Below are 25,756 nucleotides of genomic sequence, written 5' to 3' on the forward strand. Positions count from 1 at the left end.
TAGTTAATGTGCTCTGCTAATTAAAACTTTGTGATAAAGACAACTACAGCTTTCTGTAATTATGCCTCTGGACAGCACGATGCTTTTCCAACTAGTATTTGCAATCCCGGGTGTAAGTTGACACTTAAAGTAGGGCATAAAAATATAGGTTAACTGCTGCTCTTAATTGCTCTTCCTTATGAAGATTATTGCAGAATTTCATTGTACAACACCCTGGGACTCTTCTGCATAGTGCACGTTACAGGCACCGTTAGGTGATGATGCTTCACACTGCATTATCCCTTTGTATTGTGAAAAACAACAACAAAAATGACTATTTCACCTACAAGGAATATGTCTGGCTTGGCTCATCCTGAGAAGGGGGGGGGAAAGTAGATCAAAAACATGTCTGAGGAAATGCAGCTTGTTTTACCCTATAGGATCAAATTAGGCATTTCTTGTTCAAGCCAGAGATCCTGCTGGGCTCACTGTAAGTATCTCCTGAATAAGGTCCACAGATTTGCAGTTACTATATGCTGGATCCAGCTTCCATCAGTGCCAGTAGGAAGAAACATGGTAACTGATTCACCGGTCAGAAAGGGAACTATGATAAATTTATGTCATTCTAAGTATGTCTAAAGCAGTCTGCCTCCAATCTTGTTCTCTCAACATATAGCAGGCATCAAAAGGGATATGCCTATGTAGGAAACAGGTAGGGACCTTAAAACAGCTTCTTGAGATAGCTATCATTGTAATAAAACATCACTAACAAGTGATGAATGCGCAGTAAAAGAAGCTTTTCCAAAGCAGCTTATGCTAAGAATATAAATCTTGTCCCACTACCAAAAGGCTACACTAAGTGTTTTCTTTCTAATCTTGTTAGCAGCCTGATATCATGACAAGAATAAATGCAAAACTGATAGCCTTGGTGGCTCTTCCACTGCAAGTAATGCGTGGTTAATCGTGATGGAAGACACTGCCCATGTGTGGATGCTTGGCATCTTCTGGGAGGATGCTCAGCTGCTCCTGTCATCATCAGAGCAGGGCATGTTTCACCCAGGGGAATGACTCAGTTATAACTTGCTAGCTCTTGTTAGCCACAGAGCATTGCCTAAACCCTACAGTCTGCATCCCATGGGAGCAATGCACTAATCTAACCTGTGGTTAGTTTCTGCAAACACTAATCTGTGTTTGTAGACAAAGTGAAACCTATAGAAGATGGAAGATATGTCTGTCAAATGCGTTTGAGTCTCAAGAGGTGAGTTCTGTACCACTGTGGCGGCCCAGCACCTGTCACTGCTCAGGGCTGGAGAACCATGAAGTAAATGCTGTGTTGACCCTAAATGCTTTATTCTCCATGCTGTGTCTGGAATTATATCCAGCCTCATTCACAGGATACTGCATCTTCAAAAGCTACTGCAGGACAGAGATATAATGGAATAAAGAAAGTCTTTAAATATAACTTTGCTTTGGTTAAAGTTTTTACTGATTGACCTTGTGCCTTTAATAGCATAAAAGCAGTGTCTAAAAACCTTGTCCATATTGAAGAGGCTGCCTTTCATGCAGGAGAATCAGTGAAGCTTATTTTCCTATAGACCTGTGTCTCATACCACCTTATGGTGGCTCCTCTGTTTACATTTCAGGTACTCTCACGATGTAGTGGACATGATTAGTCCTTAGTCACTCATCACAACAGTTTCTTGGCTTGTGTTGAGGTCTTAGTTTCAAGTTAAGCTCTTCAGTGCCCTGCGATAGCAGCTATTGCTGATTACATTGCTGATAGCAGCCTCTGGTGATTACTCAGGGGAGCAGTCACTGTGTAGCTTGCTTCTTTATGGGAACATTTCACAGGGTTTCTCTGTCAAATGATCTACTTTAATTAAACTGATAGGACCTTAACTGTGTTTGAGACTCTGCTAATAGTTTCTCAGAAGTGACTCAGGCTAGTCAGTCTCAAAGAAGGAGGTACAGACCAAGTGAGCATTTAAATCTCAAATCTCCCATGAGACAAGGAAGGTCACAAAACAGGGTAGCCTTGTGTATGCTAGCCCCAGCCTGCGATGACTATGACAATGCCAGCACATTGTTGTTGTCTCGTAGAGAAGAGATTTGGGGTTAGAAAAGAGCAAAACAAAGCTGAGGTTGTTCAGTTCCCCAAGAAGCACCATCTTTACTCCTGTTTTGGAGGAATGTGAGATGTGGCATTAGAATAAGAAGAGTTTTAAACTGAATTTAGACTCTGCTCCATTTGTCTTCAGCATAAAAGCAAGCACCTTCAGGAGTATCTTGCAGAGTGGTCCCAATGGGCAGCACTTTTCCCAACAAGGGAAATGGGGCAACAGGCAACCCACAAAGAGCTCACCTGTACATGACCGAACCCTGTTTCTCCAAGGTATTGGTGTGGCTTCTTCAGTAAAGCACCCAGGAGAGAGAAGGAAAGGTACCACTTCTATGGGAAGACAAAATCCAGTCAACCTGCCCTGACCTGAAACTATGGAAAGACAGCTTGCCCCCTGTCAGGCCATATCGTAGGGCATCAGCTGCCAGTGAGTGAATGGCAGGTGTAGACAAGGATTAATTGTAGATATGGACACACAGATAGGTGATAACTGTAGATATGGCACCACAGAGATAGACTGCAAATGGGTGATTGCAGCTGGATCCAGCAAGCTTTCTTTTGGCATCAAGGTGGACTAACAACAGCAGGAATGCCTAGGGCCTGGAATGCCAGGGAAAAGCAGGATGTCTGCTGCCCCTCATGGGCTCTCTGCTAGAATGGGAGCCATGTGCAGTGCAAAGCACAGAAAAGGAAGACTCTAAAGCCACCTACTGTGGGCCTGGAATGCCAGGGAGAAGGAGGATGTCTGCTACTCCACACAGGCTCTCCACTAGTATGGGAGCCATATGCAGTGCAAAGCATGGAAAATGGAGACTCTAAAGCCACTTACTGTGCCCCTGGCTCAGTGAGTGACTCTGTGATTGCAAACAGCATTGGTGCAGCTCAAGACTTGCTGTGCTTTTCACCATGCATATTCTTTGGGTGCAGCAGAACCACTGGAAAGGGCACAAAATCTTATTGCAAAACCTACTCCAACAAATAGCGGCAGAGGCACTCAAGCAAGGGAAATGCAATTTCCCATTTGTACTGCATTATTTCCCTGTGGCCTCTGGGTGACATCATCCTGGCATTCTCCTCCAAAAGCAGGTAATTCCAGGCACTGACTGATGGTAGGAAATGAATTATCATCTGCTCTGAAAAGATATGGAAGCAGAAGAGGATTAGATGTCTTACCCAAGGGCCGTGAGGAGAAATGGGGTCAAATTCAGAATGAGAGCAAAGGTGCTACAACAATAGGCTACAAGGTACAGGTTTGCCTGCTGTCTAGCACAATGTGGCTGTAATCCTGCTGAGGCCTCCCTCCAGGCAGCACTACACTATGCATCATCATAATAATGAGTCCCTAATCCCAATCAAATGCCCAACCCAGTAGGCACTGCCTGATTCACAGAAAGGATTAGCTGACAGATTGTAAACAATAGTTGCAGGAGTCACTGGGCCCATTGTGCAATCCTTTTATGCTGAATATACAGAAATAGCTGAGAAAATTAGGAGCTTTTCCTGAGAACAGAAGTGACTGAGATTTTCAAATAGAAGTAATGGGCATTCTCGTTCTTCAGCCTTAGGGATAACTCTTCAATTCCTAACTCCTGAATCAACCAGGGACTCATGCTTGTACCATGAGACAATGAAGACAAGCTACTTACAAGATGATCCTCTGAAGCATTCAGACCATGTCTGCTTTTCTCATAAATATGTTCCACCTTCTTTTACCAGAGAAGTGCATCTGTCACAAGCCAGAATATGTGGGAGAAGCAGAGGGTGCCTGGGAATAAAGAACAGAAATTAGATAAATCATCATTTCTTTAGGAAGATGAAAAAATCTGAAATCAAAGAGAAGGTTTTTCCTCTTGAAGTACATGCTACTAGCCTAAAATTTAATTCCAGGAATAGCTGAGAGTGGCATCAGGTAGATAGAACTGCTTGAGTTAGAGTAGCTCTGGAGGAACTCATCTGAGGATAGACAACTTGGCTCTGACATCAATAGCCATATTAAAGATTGAATTCAGTCTATTCTCTGTGCAGTTTTACCAAGCACAGACTTCATAATTCACCTCACAAGAGAGCTGCTCATCCTCAACTCAAGTTAAAGGAGGAATGTATTAATTAGGAATCAGTTAGGGACAGTCTTCAGGTTACACTTCAAATTATTGATGAAGAAAAAAAATAATCTTGATTTTCTTGCTTCTTTTTTAATTAGTTTTAATTAGCTTCCCTCAGCCTTTATAAGTGATGATGTTTTCCTGGTTGGTTTGGGTTTTTTTCTAATTTCACCACCTTTTCCATCAGCAAAACAAGACACACAATAATAAATCACACATAACTCTTGCCAGTTGAGAGTCTTTGGTAGGGAAGACAAAACAGGCTCTCAAAACCAAAAGGGGCTGTTGCTAACCTTGTCACCAGGCATAAAGAAAATCAAGGGGAATTATGTGTGCTAATTTTGTTATCTTTCTGAGGCTTCTGAGAAACCTCAGGGACTTTTGAGATGTTCCCTCTGTCACTTCCAGCCAGGAAGCACGCTCCACATGCATTCCTCAGATGAACAGCGAAACAAAAGCTATGATAAATGATGAACAACAATAAAACAATAATGAAAGCAGCAGTAGCTCCTTTCTCTCCACTTTCACGCACCATCGCAGTGGAATCAGCAGCAGTGAGTACTTTCCTGCACTTTGGCCACAACAACCCCAAGCAGCGCTATAGGCTGGGGACTGAGTGGCTGGAGAGCAGCCAGGAGGAAAGGGACCTGGGGGTACTGGTAGATGGCTGAAGATGAGGCAGCAATGTGCCCAGGTGGCCAAGAGAGCCAATGGCATCCTGGCCTGCATCAGGAACAGTGTGGCCAGCAGGACAAGGGAGGTTATTCTTCCCTGTACTCAGCACTGGTCAGGCCACACCTTGAGTACTGTGTCCAATTCTGGGCCCCTCAATTCAAGAGAGATGTTGAGGTGCTGGAACATGTCCAGAGAAGGGCAACAAAGCTGGTGAGGGGCCTGGAACACAAACCCTATGAGGAGAGGCTGAGGGAGCTGGGCCTGTTTAGCCTGGAGAAGAGGAGGCTCAGGGGTGATCTTATTACTGTCTACAACTACCTGAAAGGGCATTGTAGCCAGGTGGAGGGGTGGCCTCTTCTCCCAGGCAACCAGCAATAGAACAAGGGGACACAGTCTCAAGTTGTGCCAGGGTAGGTATAGGCTGGATGTTAGGAAGAAGTTCTTCCCAGAGAGAGTGATTTCCCATTGGAATGGGCTGCCCAGGGAGGTGGTGGAGGCACTGTCCCTGGGGGTCTTCAAGAAGGGACTGGATGAAGCACTTAGTGCCATGGTCTAGTTGATTGGTTAGGGCTGGGTGATAGGTTGGACTGGATGATCTTGGAGGTCTCTTCCAACCTGGTTGATTCTATGATTCTATAAGGTTGGGAAAGAGGTGCATACCAAGCCAGGGACTCCATTTTAAATGAAGTTTACCTATTGCATGATGGAGAGAACAGCTAGAGAAACACTGGATGAAGTGGTTGTTGTGGATCCAGATGTCAGCTCTACTCAACCCAAGTCAAGGCTTTCTCTCGGTGAGTCCACTGCAAATTCTCCTGTTGGCCTCAAGCAAGGCTGAAATACACACAGGTTACCCAGAACAGCAGAAGAAAGCACTGGGGCTGTTCATAAGGATCTTGAAGTAAAGTACCTGAAATAACAAGCATAAAACAAGTGTACTGTAAGCATCTAGCACACCTACAGACCATTTTCACAAACACAACGGTGAAGGAATAATACAGGAATTTTGCCATCAGCTCAGAGTTTAGGAATTCATTTCATACTGGGCCTGATGATGATCTAGTTGTACATGCAAACAGAGAAGTTGGCTCATTACAGGCAGTGCTGCACTGACACTACAAGTGTTTTGACCATACTTCTGTGTGCTGAAGCATCCTGCAATTCATTTGTTTTCTGGGGAGCAGAGTCAGAGACTCTAAGCAGTTTATTCTTCTCTTTGGCCTCTTCCTTTCCCTACTTCTTATTTCAAGGTGGGAAATAACTTGAATTATGTTTACAATTACTGAGTATCTTTGTAATGCAGAAAAATCAGATCCATCCATACCGGTTTGATCTTTAGAAACAAAACAGGGCTCAGTGATCACAAAAGGCAAATGTTCAGCTCTGCTCACAAGGCCCCAGAAAAGTCAAAGATTGTGAAATATGATCGAAGTAAAAAGGTCCTCGAGCAATGCACAAGAACAAGACAAACTCCAATTTTTTGCCAATTCACCACATGAGGAAATTCCTTCCTACCCCAAACAGAGCCAGAGGTTCAGCAGCATGTCTGGCAGCAACTATCATCAGGGTTGATCCAGCTTGATTTTATCCAGGCATGACACTGCCACTCAAAAGACGATGTTGTGTTTTTGATCTTGCTCTTCAATGATTACACAAGGAATCTCCCACGGCAGAGAATTCCAAAGGGTGATTAACCTTTTAGGGCAAAAGCCAGACTTCCCAGGTGTTTGATCTAAATGCAGCTATTCTTTCATTTCCAGGAATGGCTTTTGTTTTTCTTTAATCCCCTATTGCTGTTTAGTTCACATAGATTCCTGCACAGGTCCTGATGATCTCCTGAAGACATGTCAAATCCTACATAGAGATCTGAGGTCCAGTAGGGGTTAATGCATTTAAGCTGTGAAAACATGTTTCTCTAACTGGCAGCACAGCTATGGAGAAATGTGGAATATGAAGTAATTCCACATAGAAGGAATGTCTTGTGGTTCTTGATGGTGTCACGTTGCTTTTTTCATTTCCATCCTTGGGGTGGTAGTGGCTGCTCACTGAGAGGGAAGGCTGTGTGGGGCCATTACCAGATGAACCTCCTGAGAAGGTTGGATTTCAAGGAGCTGAGGGCACTCAGCACTACAAAGGATCTGTCATTTCAAATGCTTTTCACTGTGGCAGGCCAAAATAATTAAAAATCAGAAGATGACTTGTTTGTGTACTCATGTCTCCCATGTCCAGGCACTTTGTGATAAATTCTTACCATATAAACTGCTCTTAATCTGATTTGGCAAAGCTGGCCCAATGACTCCTGCTTCCGATTAAAAATGTCCCCTCCTTCACTTGCTGGGCAAAGGCTTAGCTCCAGTTAAGCCACGACACTGAAGAGATGAACTGCAGACCTGATGGATCATTTATAGATATCAAACTGGGTACTCAAGTGATATGTAGCACAAAACAACTTCAGTGGCATACAGCATCTGCTGCTTATCGCTCTGGATCCAGCTTCAAAGACAGACTTTCTGGAAGCACCAAGTGGCCCAGGAGTGTGGGACCTGGTGAGCTGGATGAGAAAGTCAGCATCCATAATCATAAGGTGAAAAACTGGGCTCAGTACTACTGAATTAAGCAACAAAGCAGCAATCCCAGCCTCCACAATGTAGTCTGTGTAATGCAGTTTTTCTCCAACCAAAGCTGTGCTAATGTATAGCTGCATTTTGGAGTAAAACACCACAGACACTGCAATAATCCACAACCTAAGCATCAGATGCTCAGCACTGAGAAATAATGTGAGCCTGGCTGAGTGTGGAAATAAATAATTACTGCAGTCAAATTCTCTTCCCTCTTTCTTAAGGTGATTCAATATCATGGCTATAAACCTAAATGAAAACTGCAAGCACATAAGTGTGATCAGTCTGCTATAGTCTATTATCCTTGGAAAAAAAAAGGTTTAAGATGTAAAAGTGATAGAGTTCAAACATTACAGTGTAGGATAACACAACATTACCCAACAAAATACTTGCAATATGTTTTGACAAGCATCTCCCCCCTTCCCTTGTTCTATTGCCTGAGCTAGTGTACAAGTAGTTTTCTAATCAAAGAATAAGATATCCTGGCACAAGGAGGAGGGAGACTGGATGCTGATTAAGTCTCCAAGAGATCAAAAAAGGGGATGGGTGAAATAGCAAGTCTGCTTCCCTATATATTTTACTCTGTTCCTGATCACGAATTTAAGATAAGAAACGTCTAAGGATTTGCTCCCTCATCATATGAGCTATTTAAACAACACAATAGGTGGAAAGCAGAGAGCAAGACCAAACCTCTGCATCTTACTTTAGGACCAGCTCATTGCTATGACACTGTCTGGAAGCTGGTAGTAAAGAGATGTCCATGGGAAAACATGTTCTTTGGTGACTTCATTATTGCCATGACCAACAGCAGTGTGAGGAGAGGAAGCGGAGAGAAATACCTGTACCAGCATTGCAAAAGCATATGTAATGCTGCTTCTTCTCAAGTCCTACAGCAGTAACTTCTTAAAACCAGACATGCTGAAAGAGTCACAGCTCCCTTGCTCATTTTGTTGCAGCACTTTCTAGCCAAACTCCTACATGCACTGAGCTTCTGTCCTTGCTGATGCATTTGCTTATCAAATTTGTCAGAGATGGGAGCAAGAAGGAACTTGGTGTCAAAGAACCACTGATGTCACAGCTGTAACTAACAATGTTGACATCAACAATGCTGAATCTTCTTGCTGTGCACACACTTAGCCTCCTATGGGATTTTAGTACCACATTTAGGACACTCTTCAATTTCTCTGTTTCATTCTGCAAAGCAGTAGATTTTGAGATGTGGGAATACCACAAACCAGCACCGTGCAAACAGCATCCAGCCTGTGGAATTTAGAGAAAGGACAAATACTTCCCTTTTCAGACAGGAAAACACACAGAGCTGTGTGTTTCACTGTATGCTAAGACAAAAATACAACAGATTACTCTTACTCAGTCTGTACTCAAGGATTTATGTGTTCCTTTTTAGTCCCGTGCTGTCCTTAAGAGTCAGTCTGCCTTGTTCCTTCTAAGAATATGAACACCTGTTCAGATCCTATCCTCTCATACCTGTTTCCTACCTGGCATCATCTGATGCAAGACCTTTAGCCTCCCGAGGCTGCAAAGATGATTGCAATCAGTTAAATATCCAGGGGTGGGGGGGGGGAAGAGCAGACCACAAGGATTTTTAAAAAACCTCTTCCTAAATAAAACCAACTCACAGGTTACAGCAAGAAGGTAGTCAACCATGGAAAAACAGGCACATGAGCACTCCTCTCAGGTACTTGTGCTGCCAACAGGTCCCTGCTGCAGACACCCAGGGGCTCCAGATGTCCTATTTCTGCCTCTGGCTCCAGAAAGCACTTGTTTTGTAGTAAAGGACATTTCTCTTCAAGTCAGCCTGTGGCACTTCTGCCCATTCCTCCTGTTTTGTACCAGGAGAGATTTAGATTGGATATTAGGGAAAAAAATCTTTACCAAAAGGGTGGTCAGGCATTGGAACAGGCTGCCAAAGGGAGGTAATGAAGTCATTGTCCCCAAAGGTGTCCAAAACACACATAAATGTGGCCCTTCAGGACACAGTTTAACAGCCATGGTGGTGTTAGGTTGATGGTTGGACTTGATGATCTTAGAAGTCTTTTCCAACTGAAACAATTCTGTGATTCAGATTTTCCATGTACTAGTCCTCAAGTGGAAATGCTGACCAGAGCTATTTCGAGTCAATGACTACTAGTTGCTGCCAGCACTGTGCCAGGGTGTGGTTTCCAAAGGTTGATGTGCCTTGCTTCAGTGTCCAAGACTGAGATGATTTCCTGCTGCCAAAAATCTCATAATATTCACCAGAACAAAAGCAAATTCATAGGCTGCCACTCATGCTCTCAAAACCTTCACTGTCTTTCCAGCTTAGGAAAGGGAAAATAGAGAAGTTCTCAGAATCTGCCCTCCCTGTGAAGGGTAGGCAGTATACAAATTGTACCTTACTGGCTTGGGCTTTACTCTTCTAAGTTGAAACCACAGCAAAGTTTTCCACATGTACGACGTAAAAGCAGATCTTGCTCAAAGATGCATGCTCACTAGACTCCTCACTTGCAGTGGGTATCCAGGGTGGGATCCATCTGCAGAATATGCATATTACAGGTACAAAACAGTGGAAAAATCTCTGGGAAGGAAAAGTTAGTCTCCTGTTTATATTTAGAGCCAGTATTTTATGTAAGCTATGATGTTACAAAGTCAGGCGTGTGTAGTATTATAAAGATGTTTTTCCTTGCCCCCTTGTACATAGCTTGACAGCAGCAAGTGGAAGCCTCTGACAGATGCTGATGAAATGAGCTATCTGGTTACAGAGCTGAAATATTTGGAAAGGACAAGCAAGATCAGAATTTATTGCCTTTGTGAAAAGAAGATTTAATTTCTAAACTATCCACACGTGGCAATGAACAACCTTGTCTCTGCCCTCTGGTGACAGCCCGCAGGCACCCTGCAATTATGATTAAAGCCTTTTATTGTTTTTGTCCCAGATTAGATTAAGTTGGTATTTAAAGACACAATTTTCTCATTGCCTTGTCACTCCAGGACAGAGACATGGTTGTCTGAGCACTTCTACTGGGAAGCAAAGAGAAATATGCATGCTCTGAGGTAAACATGGATGGCAAGACTCCTAACTTCCAAGAAGAGAAGGAAAAGTAATTATAATGCTTCTAGATTGCTGTTATTATTGATAGTAATTCTTAGTTTTCAGTTTAAGTGGGGAAATAATTGGAAGGATTTCACATAGGCACTAAAGACAAGGCTTAAAAGAGAAGGCCTCTGTGCTGTGTTCCTAGTGCTGTCTACAGCAGAGGTCCTCTCCCTCTCTGGCCATGGCAAGTTCAGCATCCCTGCTCCCAAAGTCAAGGCTATCTTTGCATAGAATCATGCCAGAGACCTCCTCAAACTGCAGGATTGGGGCATTTCTCAAGACTAAATCTTAGCAGGCAGCACCTAAAACTCTGAAACTGCTCACAGCAAGATCTGTTCCCAGATCAGATGATGACCTATACACAGATCATTGAGTTATGCACCCTTCACCACACAACAGTGTCTCAGCTGGTGTGGTTAACATTGCTATCACTCTAACAAAACCTGATGGCTACAATGACAACATGCACAGGCGCAAAACACAAACCAGAGTGGCACAGTGACACAGCAAGTGACCCACTGATAGAGAAAGATTGTGACCTTTCTGGCCAGCTGCATCTCTACACGACAATGGGATCTCTAGCCTAGGCATTGCATAGGTGCACTGAACTGGTCCAGGTGGTGGTTTTATCCAATCAACATCAGTCTCTGCCAAGCCACGTCTTTTTGCTGCTAATTTCAACCCATCATTAATTTGTCTTACAAACTGATTTTAACAATCTTGTAACGTCTCACACCAGTCACCTTAAAGCAACAGTTTGCACATTCTTCTCTGGCAGCCCTCAGACATCAAGGTAAGGCTGTGTGCACTTCAGTGCAAAAACAGCAGTGCCAGTCCCTTTGTACCTCACACTGCTGTCCTGCAGAGGACACCCTTGCTGAGTAGGGATGGTCTTGATGCCATTCCCAGTATCTGAGAGCTGACCATAGAGCTTCCCCACAGGCTGAGCTCCCCCATCACTTCCTGAATCAGCATCCCTCTGCATGGAAAACTTTCACATTCCTCAGGCTAGTAAGAGTGCAGAAATGGGGCTCCAGCCCTTGTTTCTGTGAATACTCAAGTGAAATATCTAACAGGGACTGCAACCAACAACCACACTCCGCATTGCCTTGGGTGGAAGAGAATCTTAATCCTCAGACTAGAAACAGGGAATATGGCAGCAGTGGTATAAAGTAAGACAAGTTTGCCTGGAGTAATGGCCTCCAGCAGGAAAAGGAAGAGTCCCATCTGAGAAATGGGAGATGGAAGAGGAACCAGAGCTCAAGTCCTGCATAGCCCAGGAAAGCACCTTCAGGGACTGCTGTCAAGAGAAGGCCAACACAGCCACGAGCTACTAACATGAAGCAAAAGTGACTCTGGCAGTATAGTTAGGTACCTAACTACCTGCCCATGCTCCTGCCTGGGCAAGACAGCTGTCTTCCAACCTCTCCATTCAGGGCTTTGAGGCACCCCTCCACCTAATGCTTTGCTCAGCCTCTGCTGCAGCATCCCTGGCCATGAGGCACCAATACGTGCGCAGGGCCTGGGGTAAGTTTCAATGCCCATGCCAGCACACTGTTGTAAATCCTCCTGGAGCAAGAGGGCTGCCCCACATAATCTGCCATGCAGCCCTGGCACGTTGGCCCATATATTTTCCTCATCACAGATGTTTGAACCATGTCACACCAACTAGATGTACACATGGGACAGTGGAAGGTGACTTCAGTTTTGACATCTCACATGGCATCACCTACAACTTATCTAAGCTGCTGACTGGAATGTATTTAACATGCTATAATTACAGTAATTAAATGGAATTGTTGGTAATTAGGTTATTTATCACTTAGTCTTTTTCAGTCTTATCAGGGCCCAGGATTTCATTTTTATTATGTGGAGCATGTGAGGTATTTGTGCTACTTTGACATCCAAAGTATTCATAGTAAAAGATTTGATCCAAGTACTAACTTTCTTAAAGAGACAAACTTATAACTAATTTTAACTCCAGGTCAATTAAAGGATATACTTGCACATGCTCCAAAACAGCTCATGTTCCTACTCAGTGAGTAGATGTTATAAAGATTGCAAAACACAAACTGCAAATTTCATACAGTAGGAACTCCATTCTTACATACAATCTGGAACTCAATTGCAACCATAGCATCATAAGTATGAGCTTCAAAATTACAGTAGGAGTGGTAATAATAAATAACAATGGCTTGCAATAGTCTGGATAAAAATCATACTGCTTGTTAGCTGTATTCCAGTATGACAAAGCAGATGGGTCTGTGTGTGAGACAGAGTTAAGAAATGCCATGAGAATGAGGGAAAGCTGGAAAGAAGCAATGTATGAGCATACCTATGTACATGAGGAAGACTCTTCCTTTGTTTCAGGAGTTCTGGACAATTAGATACCAATTTTTTTTTTCCCTCCTGTGTGGCTAGAGAAAGATGCCTAAGAATTGAAAAAAATCACTTTTTTACCATGAAAGTTCATGGAATAATGGCAATCAGGTTTCAGTACATCATTTACAGAGATGAATCCATTGGTGGCCAGACACTAGTGGCGTTTCCCAGGACTTGCTACTGGGGCAAGTTCAAGTTTAATAGCTTTTATCAATGACCTGGATGGGTGGTTGCCCAGGAAGGTTGTGGATGCTTCCTCCCTGGAGGTGTTCAAGGCCAGGTTGGATGAGGCCTTGAGCGACCTGTTCTAGTGGGAGGCGCCCCTGCCTATGGCAGGGGGTTGGAACTGGATGATTTTTGAGGACCCTTCCAACATAAACCATTCTATGATTCTATGACTTATAAAAGTCAACGAGATCTCTCTCTCAGCAGTCATAATGGTGCCATGTAACGACGACAGCATGTGCTCATCCAGCAAACAAGCAACAAGAGTCTTATATCAAAACAGCTTTCCCCAACATGACAGGTGTGAACTACCTAGCATGAGCTGTTTCCTTCAATTCTTTGGCTTTGACCCTGTTGTTTCCTACATACATTACTTGCAACCAGCAAACTACCCACCGCATCTCGTATCAGGCATTACAGCAAGATATTGAATCCAGGGCAGCATGAACAGCACCTACAGAACTGATTGCATCCGTTACCTGCTTGGCCAGCCTGTGCAGCCCTACAGCAGTATCATACCTGGATACTATGCTCAAGGGTTAACTTCAGCTTTACTGGCAGCCTAGCAGTGCCCTAAATGTGGAGCTGGCCTGGGTATCAGTGTCTTCTGCAGCATGCTGTGCTGCAGGCAGCAAAACCCCTCCAGGGCCTGATTAATTCTAATTATAACTCCTGGCAGACCTGCAATGTTTTGGCAGAGTTAGGTGCCTTGTCTTACTTTGGTCTGATTGACCGAGGGAAGCAAATGCCATCAGCTGAGCAGCCCCTGAGGTGTTTTCAACAATGTTCTCCAATTAGCAAGTCAGTCCCTTCTCCCTGAGCACCAAATCCATGCAGAAAGAACAACTTTCCACTAGCAAGAGGCTGAGCAAGAGCTCCTTCATCTGCCACCATGACCTGAACCACAGCAAGATGAAGAGCTTTGTGGAAGGGCAACACTAGCAGAGATTCCAACTACATGATGGGCACTTCCTTCCTTCTTCCCTTCATCCTTTACCTTATATATTTATGGAAGAAGCTTCTCCAGCACAGAGTGCCTTCACTATGAAGCTGTGCTATAATGCACACAAGGGAGCCCAATTTCAAATGGAGCCCCCAGGTGCTGCTACACAAATGATTATGAATGATCTCAACTTAAAGTGCTGTGGGAAAAGACCTGCATCCTGGTGGAAAAATACAGCTCAGATCTCTCCTCTGTTTTAAAGCCAGTGTGTGTCTGATAGTCTAGATTAGAGCTTGCAGCTGTGAATGAGCTAGCTGGAGCGCCAGCAACAGCCTTCCCACTAGAGCACAAAGCCCAGCAGTCACACGTTCATCCTGCTGGGATCACCGCTCCACTTTCTTGTCACCAGGCACCTCAATACTCATCTCAAAGAGCCAAATGTGTTCCCTATCCTGTTCTGAAGCCTACATTCTAGGCATAGCTGAATGGCCTGTATTTGTGGGAGCAGGACATACTTACTTGTTAAAAGAAAAGAAATAGAATCATAGAATCAACCAGGTTGGAAGAGACCTCCAAGATCATCCAGTCCAACCTATCCCCCACCCCTATCCAGTCAACTAGACCATGGCACTAAGTGCCTCATCCAGGCTTTTCTTGAACACCTCCAGGGACGGTGCCTCCACCACCTCCCTGGGCAGCCCATTCAATGGCACGTCTCAAACTGATTTAGGGAGTGGGTTTGTGCCATTTTAAAATGGAAAATCCATGAGGTGCTGAGAGTTGTATAACATATGCAGAACACCTCTCAAGTCCCCATAGGAAAGATGGCTAAGAGTTGCTCCAGGTTTTTTTTTTTCCCAAATGCACTTGAGAACAAGACTTCAGAACACTGCTAAGAAACTGCAACCGCCACAAAAGGGAGTGGAAATCGAAGTACTACCTTAGAGGTGCCTGTCAGACATGCTTAAGAAATAAAGTCAGAACAGCCCCTTTAGAGTAGACATTCTGACAAATCTAGCTGGAGAGCTTTATTTCATGTACAGGAAGAACATCCAGCTTCTCTCCCTTCCTGGGCTCTGGAAATGCTGCCTTCCTTCTCCCCCCCGCCATGTATCTGAGATTTTCCTTTGATTTCTTCAGCTTTTATCTGATAAGCTCACATGAAGTCCTATTCACATGGTTCATAGAATGGTTTAGGTTGGAAAGGACCTCAAGGATCATCCAGATCCAGCCTCCTGCCACAGGCAGGGACACCTTCCACTAGAACAGCCTCATCCAACCTGGCCTTGAACATCTCCAGGGAGGGAGCATCCACAACCTCTCTGGGAAACCTGTGCCAGTGTCTCACCACCCTTACTGGAAAGAACTTCTTCCTAACATCCAGTTTGAATCTCCCCTCTTTCAGTTTAAACCCATTACTCCTTGTCCTTTCATTACAAGCCCTCATCATAACCTGAGTTTTATAATTTAAAGATGTGGCTTCCTGAAGTTTCTCTTGAACATGAGCAGTGTTCTCTGCCTCCTGTGTTCCTTTTCAGTCCTGTTTCCTCACATCCACCTCTTCTACCACCACCTCCTCCTCAGCCCTGCTTGCTGATGGCTCTGTTGCTGCCACTCAGAATTTCAGCTGCCATCTGGGGACCTAAGCTCTAGCTGGGCCGTTCTAATTATTTTTTTTAACCATCTAGAAAAAGATTTTACTTCTGCATAAGAACATCCAGAGACTTAAGCACATTAATTTCATAGCTCTAGTGAATTTGTCTTAATAATGACAAGCATCCCAGTAATGACTGCTCTTGCTCCTTCTCCCCCACCCTCATTCACAAAGCAGTGAGCTTAATGAAGCCTGCAGTTCTACAGATCTGCATCTTCTGTTCCTCAACAATACTCATAAAAACCAGCTCTTACCCTCTGAGCCTGCTGATGCACACACAGGCCAGATGCAGGACTACAGTATCACAGTATCACCAAGGTTGGAAGAGACCTCACAGATCATCAAGGCCAACCCTTTACCACAGAGCTCAAGGCTAGACCATGGCACCAAGTGCCACGTCCAATCCTGCCTTGAACAGCTCCAGGGACAGCGACTCCACCACCTCCCCGGGCAGCCCATTCCAGTGTCCAATGACTCTCTCAGTGAAGAACTTTCTCCTCACCTCCAGCCTAAATTTCCCATGGCACAACCTGAGGCTGTGTCCTCTTGTTCTGGAGCTGGCCACCTGAGAGAAGAGAGCAACCTCCTCCTGGCCACAACCACCCCTCAGGTAGTTGTAGACAGCAATAAGGTCTCCCCTGAGCCTCCTCTTCTCCAGGCTAAACAATCCCAGCTCCCTCAGCCTCTCCTCGTAGGGCTGTGCTCAAGGCCTCTCCCCAGCCTCGTCGCCCTTCTCTGGACACGCTCAAGCATCTCAATGTCCCTCCTAAACTGGGGGGCCCAGAACTGAACACAGTACTCAAGGTGTGGTCTAAGCAGTGCAGAGTCCAGGGGCAGAATGACCTCCCTGCTCCTGCTGGCCACACCATTCCTGATGCAGGCCAGGATGCCATTGGCTCTCTTGGCCACCTGGGCATCTGCTGGACTGAGATACAGGAATGGTAGCCAGGGGGAGGTTGCTCTCTTCTCTCAGGTGGCCAGCACCAGAACAAGAGGACACAGCCTCAGGCTGTGCCAGGGGAAATTTAGGCTTGAGATGAGGAGAAAGTTCTTCACTGAGAGAGTCATTGGACACTGGAATGGGCTGCCCGGGGAGGTGGTGGAGTCGCTGTCCCTGGAGCTGTTCAAGGCAGGATTGGACGTGGCACTTGGTGCCATGGTCTAGCCTTGAGCTCTGTGGTAAAGGGTTGGACTTGATGATCTGTGAGGTCTCTTCCAACCTTGGTGATACTGTGATACTGTGATGGTCCCTTTTGTGGACCCCTGCAGGGCCCCCCCTTGGCCTCTTCTGATAGATCTGTTGAGAATATACAATGAACTTCAAAATTCCTGAGTTTCTCTCAAAGGTTGCTGGGTTTGGCCAGAGGGATCAAAATTTAATGGTGGTGACAAGCAGCCAAACCTCAATGGCCTGGTACAGGGGGCTTTACAAGGTGTCCATGCTTGAGCAGAAGTAAACTCCTCCATGGGGCCTAGCACCCTTTTCCTCTTCTCACCACCTCTCCCCATGCAGTGAGTTAAACCATCGCTGCAAGGTCATTTTTTGTGAGGTAAGGAAGACTCTGGACAAGGCTGAGAGTTAGGTTCCCACTCCCCACAGTGCCTTCCAGGGGACAGCTGCCTGCAAAGAGGGTGACAGAGGGCATCTTTTGTGGGGTGCTACTCCCAGCCAATGTATCTTCCCCACTCACCCTTGCCCTGAGCCTCTCAGTCCATTTTTCAGTCTCCTGACTCCAGTGGGTGTGCTCCAGATGGCAGACACCTGCAGACAGCCCTGCTAATTATGCTGCACAAACAAATACTTCATCCAGAGAAAATAAAGGAGGGAGAAATTAACTTGTCACCCTTCCCAGCTCTATTATCAGGGCGTTTTACTAACACAGCATCCCTGGCAATGCCCCTGAGCTTTGGGAAAGACACCCAATAAAGTCTATGACCTGGAGGCTACAGAGCTGCTGGCAGGAGGCCCCGAGCAGCTCCTTGGGATGCTCCAAGCTTTCTAAGGGGAAAACTGTCCTCAGCTTCAGCTAGAGGAGGTTCATCCATGGGGTGAGAATCTTCCTGTTATCCAGGATGAGGAGGGCCTGTGACCAATCAGAGCTGGGCCTCCATCATGACCTCCACACTTCCTAGGTTGTCTGACTGCTATCCCCACACCTCAGTGTTCAAGAGACCCCTCTCAAGGTTGCTAGCAGCTTGCTCTGTTCTTATAAAAAGGGAAGCAGCTGCTCTTACCAGAGGCAGCCTGCAAAGCTGCCAGCATTTAAGCAGCATTTCAGGAGACAGTCTGTCCCACGAGACCAGGTAGTCCCAGCGCCAGCTTGCTTTGTGTCTGTCCTGGGGGAATGTGGCCTCCCTCCTTGCCTTCTTGAAGTCACTCAGCTTCCAAAACCTGCACAAACAGCGATACTAAGACGAGTCCTCTAAGCACTATGAAGAGGCTTCTAGGGGTGGAAGGACAGTGTGAGGGAAACGTGACACACTGAAGCAGGTTTTGCAATAAAAGAGGTCTCACTTTCACTCTCCAGCTTACTCTGTTTCTTTCAACAACAAAGGAATAAAACTTTGCTTTCTGATGGGGGGGAAGAGAAACGTGGCTTTAGACATTGCCCATCTCTCACCCAGGATGAAGTTAGGTCCATCCAAAGTTCTAGAGACATTCAAGAAACCTTACCTGGGCACGTGGTTTGGAGGGCAAAATCATGTCCTGCAAAAGTCAGGTCAGAGCTAAGCACTCTTGCCACCAGTCACTCTGAAACAAACGGCTGCTGAAACAGGCAAATGCCTGCAGAGTTTCAGTAAATCAGCATTTTACAGTAATGTAGGTTACAGAAGGGAGATGAACTCCAGGCTGCCAGAGCTCATTAGTGGTCATGGCCTTCAGTTGCTGTCCTCACCCCACACCTCACAGTCCTCAAAAGGCTCCCAGGAGTCCCACTCTAATCTCAAAATAGAGTCCAAAAACTGCTGCTTGAGCTGCTGCATCTGCAAGCTGCCTCTGCCAGCTGTGTTCAGTAAGCACATCCAGGGACCTTGAGCTCCTCAAACCTGCAAAAGGGTGGGCTTAGCCCAAGACTGCAGCCCCCTTAAAAAAGAGCTTCAGCCTGGCAGGGGTGCTCAGATGCCTAAGGGGCACCTGAACACATGCTGCTTGTTCCCACATAAATCTGCTTGGATATGCAAACCTGGCTGTTTTCTTCCAACAAGAAGCAAAGAAAATTCAAAGCAGCCACATCAGTTACAGAGAAGGATGGAAACAAAATCCCAGAAAACAACATTCACTCTGCTGGACAAAAGCCCTGAGACAGTCACCTGCCTGGGCACAGCGTGTGCTGCACATGTTGGAAACCTGGCTTTGCCAAAGAACCAGGACAGCAGCTCTGGCATGAACTCAGGCATTTCTCCTCTCCAAGGGCACCTGCTTGGGAAGCAGTGTCTGACTGGTAACCTAAGGAAGATAAAATGAGAGCAAATGTAGGGAAAAAAACCCACACTGCACTTGCAGGTGTAAAGACAAAGCAGAATTATACACACACACTCTCTGATTATTTCATACTCTGAAAATGGAATAATGCTTCACTCAAAAAGATAACTTCCTTTTAAAATTGGAAGCATTATTTATTGTGGGTTTTTTCACTTTATTTCAAAGAAGCTCTTTAAAGGTTCCAGTATTGCAAGAGACCCTTTGACTTTTCTATCTCTCTCTGCCTTTGTTTTCCACAGCTGGGAGAAATGTCTAAGGGCCTTAAATTAGGTTAAATATGAAAGTCAAAAAAAGGCTTTGAAAATAAGCTGTAAAGGAACACTCTGTATTTGAACTCCACAGAGAAAATTAAAATCAAGGGAAAGCATAGAGCTGGAGCTGTAATACATCCATTTTTTATATGTATTTATATATATGTTTCAGTCAGAGAACTCAGTGTCTTCTTGCTTTCAATAGGACTTTTGTTTGTGCAAAGATGGTAGAACAGAGCCCTGTTTTACCACAGCTCTGTGATTTGTCTGTTAACTTCAGTCCCCAGATTTCTGCTCCAAGCCAGAGTAGGACACCCATCTCCAAGAGCAACTGAGCTTGTGTAGGACAGGAGCATGCTCCTTTGTCCAGTTCCACCCACACTGAAATCCCAGCTCTGCTGAAATCTGTGGCAAAACTGCTTGACTCCAAGAGAGCTGCATTTTCACAGCCAGGCACACACAGTTGTCTTGCTGCCTCCCCCAGCACCTTGCCACCCCTTAGGGCCCCCATCACGTAAAATCAGTCATGCTTGTGCACAGAGGGACTTTGCCTTGGTGCCTGGGGACAAAGCCACCCTTACCACAGCCTGAGCTGCCATCAAGCTGGTCCCTATCACCTGTGACATCCAGACGGGAGGCAGGGCCAAAGGCTGTGTGAAAGCCAACCTGTGCTGGGCACCATCCTCAAATGCCTGCTTTTTCTTCTTCATGGCTTGCCTGCTGATGGTTTCATGAAGGTCTCTAACATCTGTTCATGGCCAGCCACACAATGTGAGTGTTTGCTGGCAAAATCTGATTACTGCCCGCCCCCCCCCCCCCCAAAATGCCCTGTGTCCTTCAGCATAAAGCACATCATCCCTCAGAAACAGCTAGAAACAGCAGACATGTAGCTTGCTTCTTCTTGAAACATGGCCTGCCACCATAATATTTGAGCGTGAGACTATTCATGGTGCACAGTGCAGCCCCAGTGAAGTGTCCCACCTTGGTGTCAAGGGGAATAATTCATAGGTTACAAAAGGCTGGACAGTAATTAAAGGCAGCAGGCAAAGTTTCCTATTAGCTCAAAGGCAGAGGAAGGCAATCCTCAGCACTTACTGTTGTGGTTTATAGGAGAAAGGAGGAGGAGGAAGAATGTATTTTAACAATAGTTCTCATCAGACAGAGAGAGGGGGAAATTTGGGGGAGCTCTGATCATAAAATCAGAGAATGGTTTGTGTTGGAAGAGACATCTAAAGGTCATCCAGTTCAACCCCACCCCGCAGTAAGCAGGGACATCAGTGTCTTGCAGCTTCCTTGGCACCACACACATGGCTTCAGGGAGCAAAAGTGCAAGCAGGGTACCACAAACTGTCCTTTCTCTCCCCATTTCTACTCCAAAATCACTCTAGCCTTGAAAAAACCTCTCACCTCTGTGCCACGGCTTTGTTCACAGGAACACAGACAGTACCCACCTGCATGAGCCACTGTGGATTCCTCAGTTCATCAGCCTGAGAGAGCTGGAGCTGTTCAGCCAGGAGAAAAGAAGGCTCCAGGGAGACCTTATAGCAGCCTTCTGGTACCAGAAGGGGGCCCACAGGAAAGCCAGGAAGGGATTTTAACAACGGCTTTTGTGATGGGATAAGAGGGAATAGACTAAAGCTTGAGATTTTGATGGGTATTAGAAAGAAATTCTTTACAGTAAAGGTGGTGAGACACTTGCACAGGTTGCTCAGGGAGGCTGTAGGTGCCCCTTGACTGGAGGTGTCCCAGGCCAGGCTGGATGAGGAATTGAGCAGTGGCAGTTGTCCCCATCCACAGCAAAAGGATCGGAACTAAACAATCTTTAAGGTCTCTTCCAACCCAAAGCATTCTATGAATCTGTGAACTTTTAAAAAACAGATACTGCAGACAATAATCAAGACACAGAAACGAGAGGAGACAAACATGCAATGTGATTTGAGGAAAGAGAGAGCACATCAAACTGAAGTTGTTTGGCTTTCTGCTTGTCTTGACCAGGGAAAAGTGGTAGATCTAATCTGTAGGGCTGCATCTGACAGAGGCCCTTATGGAAAGATATCAGTGGAACTGAAGGAGCCATGTGGGTTCCTTTTGGTGGTGGTTGTTTGAGATGGCTTTAATTAAACGTTGTTGTGCCAGTTCCCCCCAAGAGAAGATCAACCTCTTTCAACTTCCACAGATTTCACTGAGTCAGAAGGTTGGCACTGAGTGCCGATGGAGACAAAAGGTCTGCTTCAAGCAGAAGTTTCTCTGGCTTCCCTGTGGTTGACAGCAGACTCATGCATGACCTGGTGGCTGGCACCTCAGGGAACAGTCACTTTCCAGAAACTTGGGGAGCTGGGGGAAGATTTGCCTGGGTAAGGAGCAGCAGTTTGCTGCATTTGATCTGCAGGAGAGATTGCAGAACCAAGGTGATGGGATTATAATTAATATTTAATTAGAAGGTCTGAGAGACAGAGGCAGTCCATGAAATAAGACAGATGAGTCACTGATTCTCGGTCTGTGCCTTTCTGATGCATCAATATTTCTATTGCAAGTTCACAAAATTAAACATGTTACTGGGTTAGATATGGCCCAGAAGTTCTGGAGGAAAATAAAAAGGTTAGAGTAGTAGAACTGCTTCTGTAAGATCATTGTCTCTTCCTAGCTTCATTTAGCTAGGCTCAGGTACTGCTGTTCTCCAAAGGTTTTGGCCTTGTTTATTCTCCCAAGCTCAGCTCCCCACTTCAGACCAAATGGGCTGCATTTCAGGACAGCTGGTTTAGTGTACATGAGCATTTATGCCCTCCTAAAAAAATGCCACTGCACACAACTCACCCTAAAAAGAACACAAAAAGGAACAAGTCTCATGTACTAGCAGGAGAAAGGCAAGTCAATACCATCAAGATGAAGAACAACAACTGCTAAACTAGCCAGAAGCACCAGCCCTTCTGAGGCTTTTGTTTCTTGTATTTCGATGCCATGCTCATAGCTACTGCAACACATAAATGCTAGAAAGCAGGTTTAAGCATATAAAATGAGGTTTGCATGTGAAGAACAGGTAAAGCTGACATTTCTTAAATCAGAAGTGAACAATGCAGGTAACTTAAATTCACCTTTGAGTACAGCACCTCACAGGCCAGAGCTGGGGGGGAAAAAAAGTAATCATATCCTTTCCCTTCAGAGATCAGTGGAAAGGGCAACTACCTACCTCAACAAAAGAGAAGTTAGATGTCCAAAGATTGCTGTGTTTTGGCACATACAATGCTTTTCTCTTATGTCAGCTGGTTTTAGCCCCCAGTTTCACACCTAAGAAATTCTGGGTGGAGACACCTGGGTGTCCTATAAAGACCAATATCATGAGAGCTGTCAGGCTGTGCTTTGGTGAGCCAATATCTAGTGATTTCCCATGTGATTATGGCTAAGGATGCCAAACTAGATTCCATGTCTATGCTAGGGCAGGGATAAGCTAGATCTTTACCTCCCTGCAATTGCAGTTACAACTAATAGGTTAATCCAGTGCCACCAAAACCCACAAGCATTGTGTGTTGACTTTTGTACAGATAGAATCAGGCTCTATATCATCTTACTGCCTATAATCTACCTTACAACATGAATAGTTAAAAAAAATAAGACTGATGAAACCCCTGCTGACTCTGGAGTCACAGGAGCAAGGCTGCGTTGTGAAAAGCCAGCAGGATGTTTCCTGGCTAAGAAGAGCTAAGCAGAATTGCTTGTCACTCAGTAAGCAGGAGAAAATCAGGACCACTGGTGGTTATTAGATGACCTCTCACAAGCTGTACGTACAATTGAATCAATACTTACAGATTTACACTCTTGTGCAGACAATGGGGACGGGGGGAAGTCTGTAGTCTGATCACAATCTCTGACAGCTCAACAACAATGACCACTGGAAGAAAAGGTACAAACGGGGCATTAAAACATTGAGTGACAGCGGGTACCTTGTCTTTAGGCAGGGAATGCTTCTGCTACAGCCACTTGGCAAAATTAAATCATCATACAGGTTTGCAAGCTACATTAATTGAGGTAGCAATTTGCACAGAGCAGCCTCTTGAAACTGCTAACAGATTTTTATAAAGAAAAATAGTTTGCTGGGTGCTTCCCTGCAGATTAAGCAGCCTGGGTAGAAGGAGAGGTATTTCTAAAATTTTAATTGGTTGTCCTGTAAATAGTGAATGGGAAAAAATCCTCCCCACCCATATTCCCAAGAGTAAACGTGCAGAAGCTCTCTTTAGGTTGCTGAGGAGCAAGTCTGACCCAAGTTCTGCCCATTGAGCAGTTCAAGCCTTTCAGAGAACACAGCTTCTAGTGACAACAGGCTTTGCCTTCTGGAGGCAGGTAACTTGGGTATCTACACCACTTCTGGCTCAATGTGAAGGACAGCAGGCCATGTCACACCCGGGCTGTTGCAGGCTGCAGTGCTGGACTCGGGTACCAGCCAGTCCTGTGCTAGGGAGCCTTACACGGTGCAGGGAAGCCTGTGCAGACACCATGCAATTTAGCCTTGTGGCTGCTCTCTGTAGAGCAGCTCTGACACACCTGTGACTCTCAAGAAAAACAACCTCTGTGGAAGCTCTTCCAAGATAAGATATCAGGATCCATGCTGCTCATTGTCTATATTTCAGCCATATCTGGGGCTAAACTGTAACAGTTGCTCTATTGCCCACTGATCCCTTCCCAGCAGAGAACTGAAAAGAAGACCCACACACTGCAAACGAAAATAGCTGTAGTGAAACAACAAAACCAATAGCAATGCTAACATAAAGTATATAGAGTTATACTCAGCTCACCTAATGTGCAACAGACACACAAAACAGGAACACAGCCCTCAGGATCAGGGAAGCAGGGTCAGAAGAAGTCCAAGTAAGATGCTCCCCTCTCCTCAGAAAGCTCCTTTGTACTGAGTGTAATGCTCATGGTATGGGGTACACCTGTGAGCCAGCTCAGGCCACCTGTCCTGGCTGACTCAAAACTGCTAACGGCCTGCAGCCCATGGCTGGCCCTGCAAAACCAGAACAGTCATAGCAGGCAGAATGCAGTTGTAAGAGGAACATGTCCTCTGAAGAACTGCCCTGTGCTCAGGAGACACAGGGCTGTGGATTCTCCAGGGTTTGTGCTGATATTAGGAAAGGCTGCGATCTCTGAGTGAATCTGAGTACTGACTTTACTTCCAAGCTCACAGGTCCCCTGAAACCCTCCTACCACGCAACCAATGTCCAGATGGTGTCCCCTGGCTTTCCCCAAAAGTGGCAAAGCTCCTTTGGCAAATTGGTACGTGGTCAGAAATGTATTGCTTTGTGCTTCAGTCCTGAAATTCACCATGTGTGAGGTGCCACTGCTTCTTTCATCGTTCACCTGTGGCAGAGCCCATGGATATTTAACATCAGTGTAAGTACCTCTTAGCTAAGGAGTGTGTGTAGCAGCTGCTCCTCATGATAGTTACTGCACCCTCAGGGATCAGGGCCTGACCATATCCCATGACTTGGTCATTTGCATTACCAGCAGCAGTGCACACAAGCTGTCCCAGAAGGCTGCCTGGAGCAAGCACTTTTCCCTAGCAGCTCTATCTTAGGGTTGGAGAACACAATTTTCAGTTTACCTTGTGCCAACTTACATTTCTTGGGGAAGTTTTCTTCACTGTGCCAAAGCTTCAAATCACAGCAGAAAGGCAAAATGGAAACAAAAGAAAAAACTCCCATGGTTTTACAGCTGCCGCAGGGAGGGATTTTCCCTCTGATGTGCCCCACTCTGGTGTGCTGACTCAACAAGATGGAAGAAGAAAAGGCAGGACAGCAGATGGGATTCAGTTCCACGTAGTGGATACAGCTAATGAAGGGAAACCAAGTCTCTAAATGAGAAACACTGAGACAATTAAGGGACTCAGAGTATACAAAGAAAGGGGGTAGTGGGATGGAAAAGGAGAGAGGTAGTAACCATGACACCAAATGCTGTGGGATTGGGTAAGGATTTTCATTACAGGAACAGAGAGAAGTGCTAGAAGAAACCATAAGCTCTGGAGACAGAAATTTCCATGGGACTGGCTGGCAGTCCTGTTGGACTGGTGGGGCCACACAGATAGATGCTCCACAAAGTCTGCTCCAAAGACCATCTTCTGGTCCAAAGTGCAGAGCAAGGTTTCTTTGGTTAGCCCTCAATACTGCTTGCTCCACAGCTTGACATGTCTCCCTGCCCTGCAGTGGAGAAGAAGTGCTCACCCTTTGGCCCAGGTTCTT

At 45.4% G+C, this 25,756-nt stretch overlaps 1 long non-coding RNA gene across 4 annotated transcripts; it reads right to left on the reverse strand.

The window, feature by feature from the left end:
• Nucleotides 1–686: 686 nt before the first annotated feature.
• On the reverse strand, nucleotides 687–24,523 carry LOC135181903 (uncharacterized). 4 transcript variants are annotated; one of them, XR_010305016.1, is made up of 6 exons: nucleotides 24,314–24,523; nucleotides 23,328–23,412; nucleotides 5,569–5,785; nucleotides 3,745–3,863; nucleotides 3,069–3,231; nucleotides 687–2,428 (listed from the first exon to the last, which is right to left on the reverse strand). It is a non-coding gene; the product is annotated as an uncharacterized LOC135181903 (long non-coding RNA). The 4 variants fall into 4 exon arrangements; XR_010305015.1 differs by having other exon boundaries at nucleotides 687–3,226; XR_010305014.1 differs by having other exon boundaries at nucleotides 687–3,231; nucleotides 24,314–24,519.
• Nucleotides 24,524–25,756: the final 1,233 nt, after the last annotated feature.

The sequence above is a fragment of the Pogoniulus pusillus genome, chromosome 15, assembly GCF_015220805.1.
Source record: "Pogoniulus pusillus isolate bPogPus1 chromosome 15, bPogPus1.pri, whole genome shotgun sequence".
NCBI lineage: Eukaryota > Metazoa > Chordata > Aves > Piciformes > Lybiidae > Pogoniulus > Pogoniulus pusillus.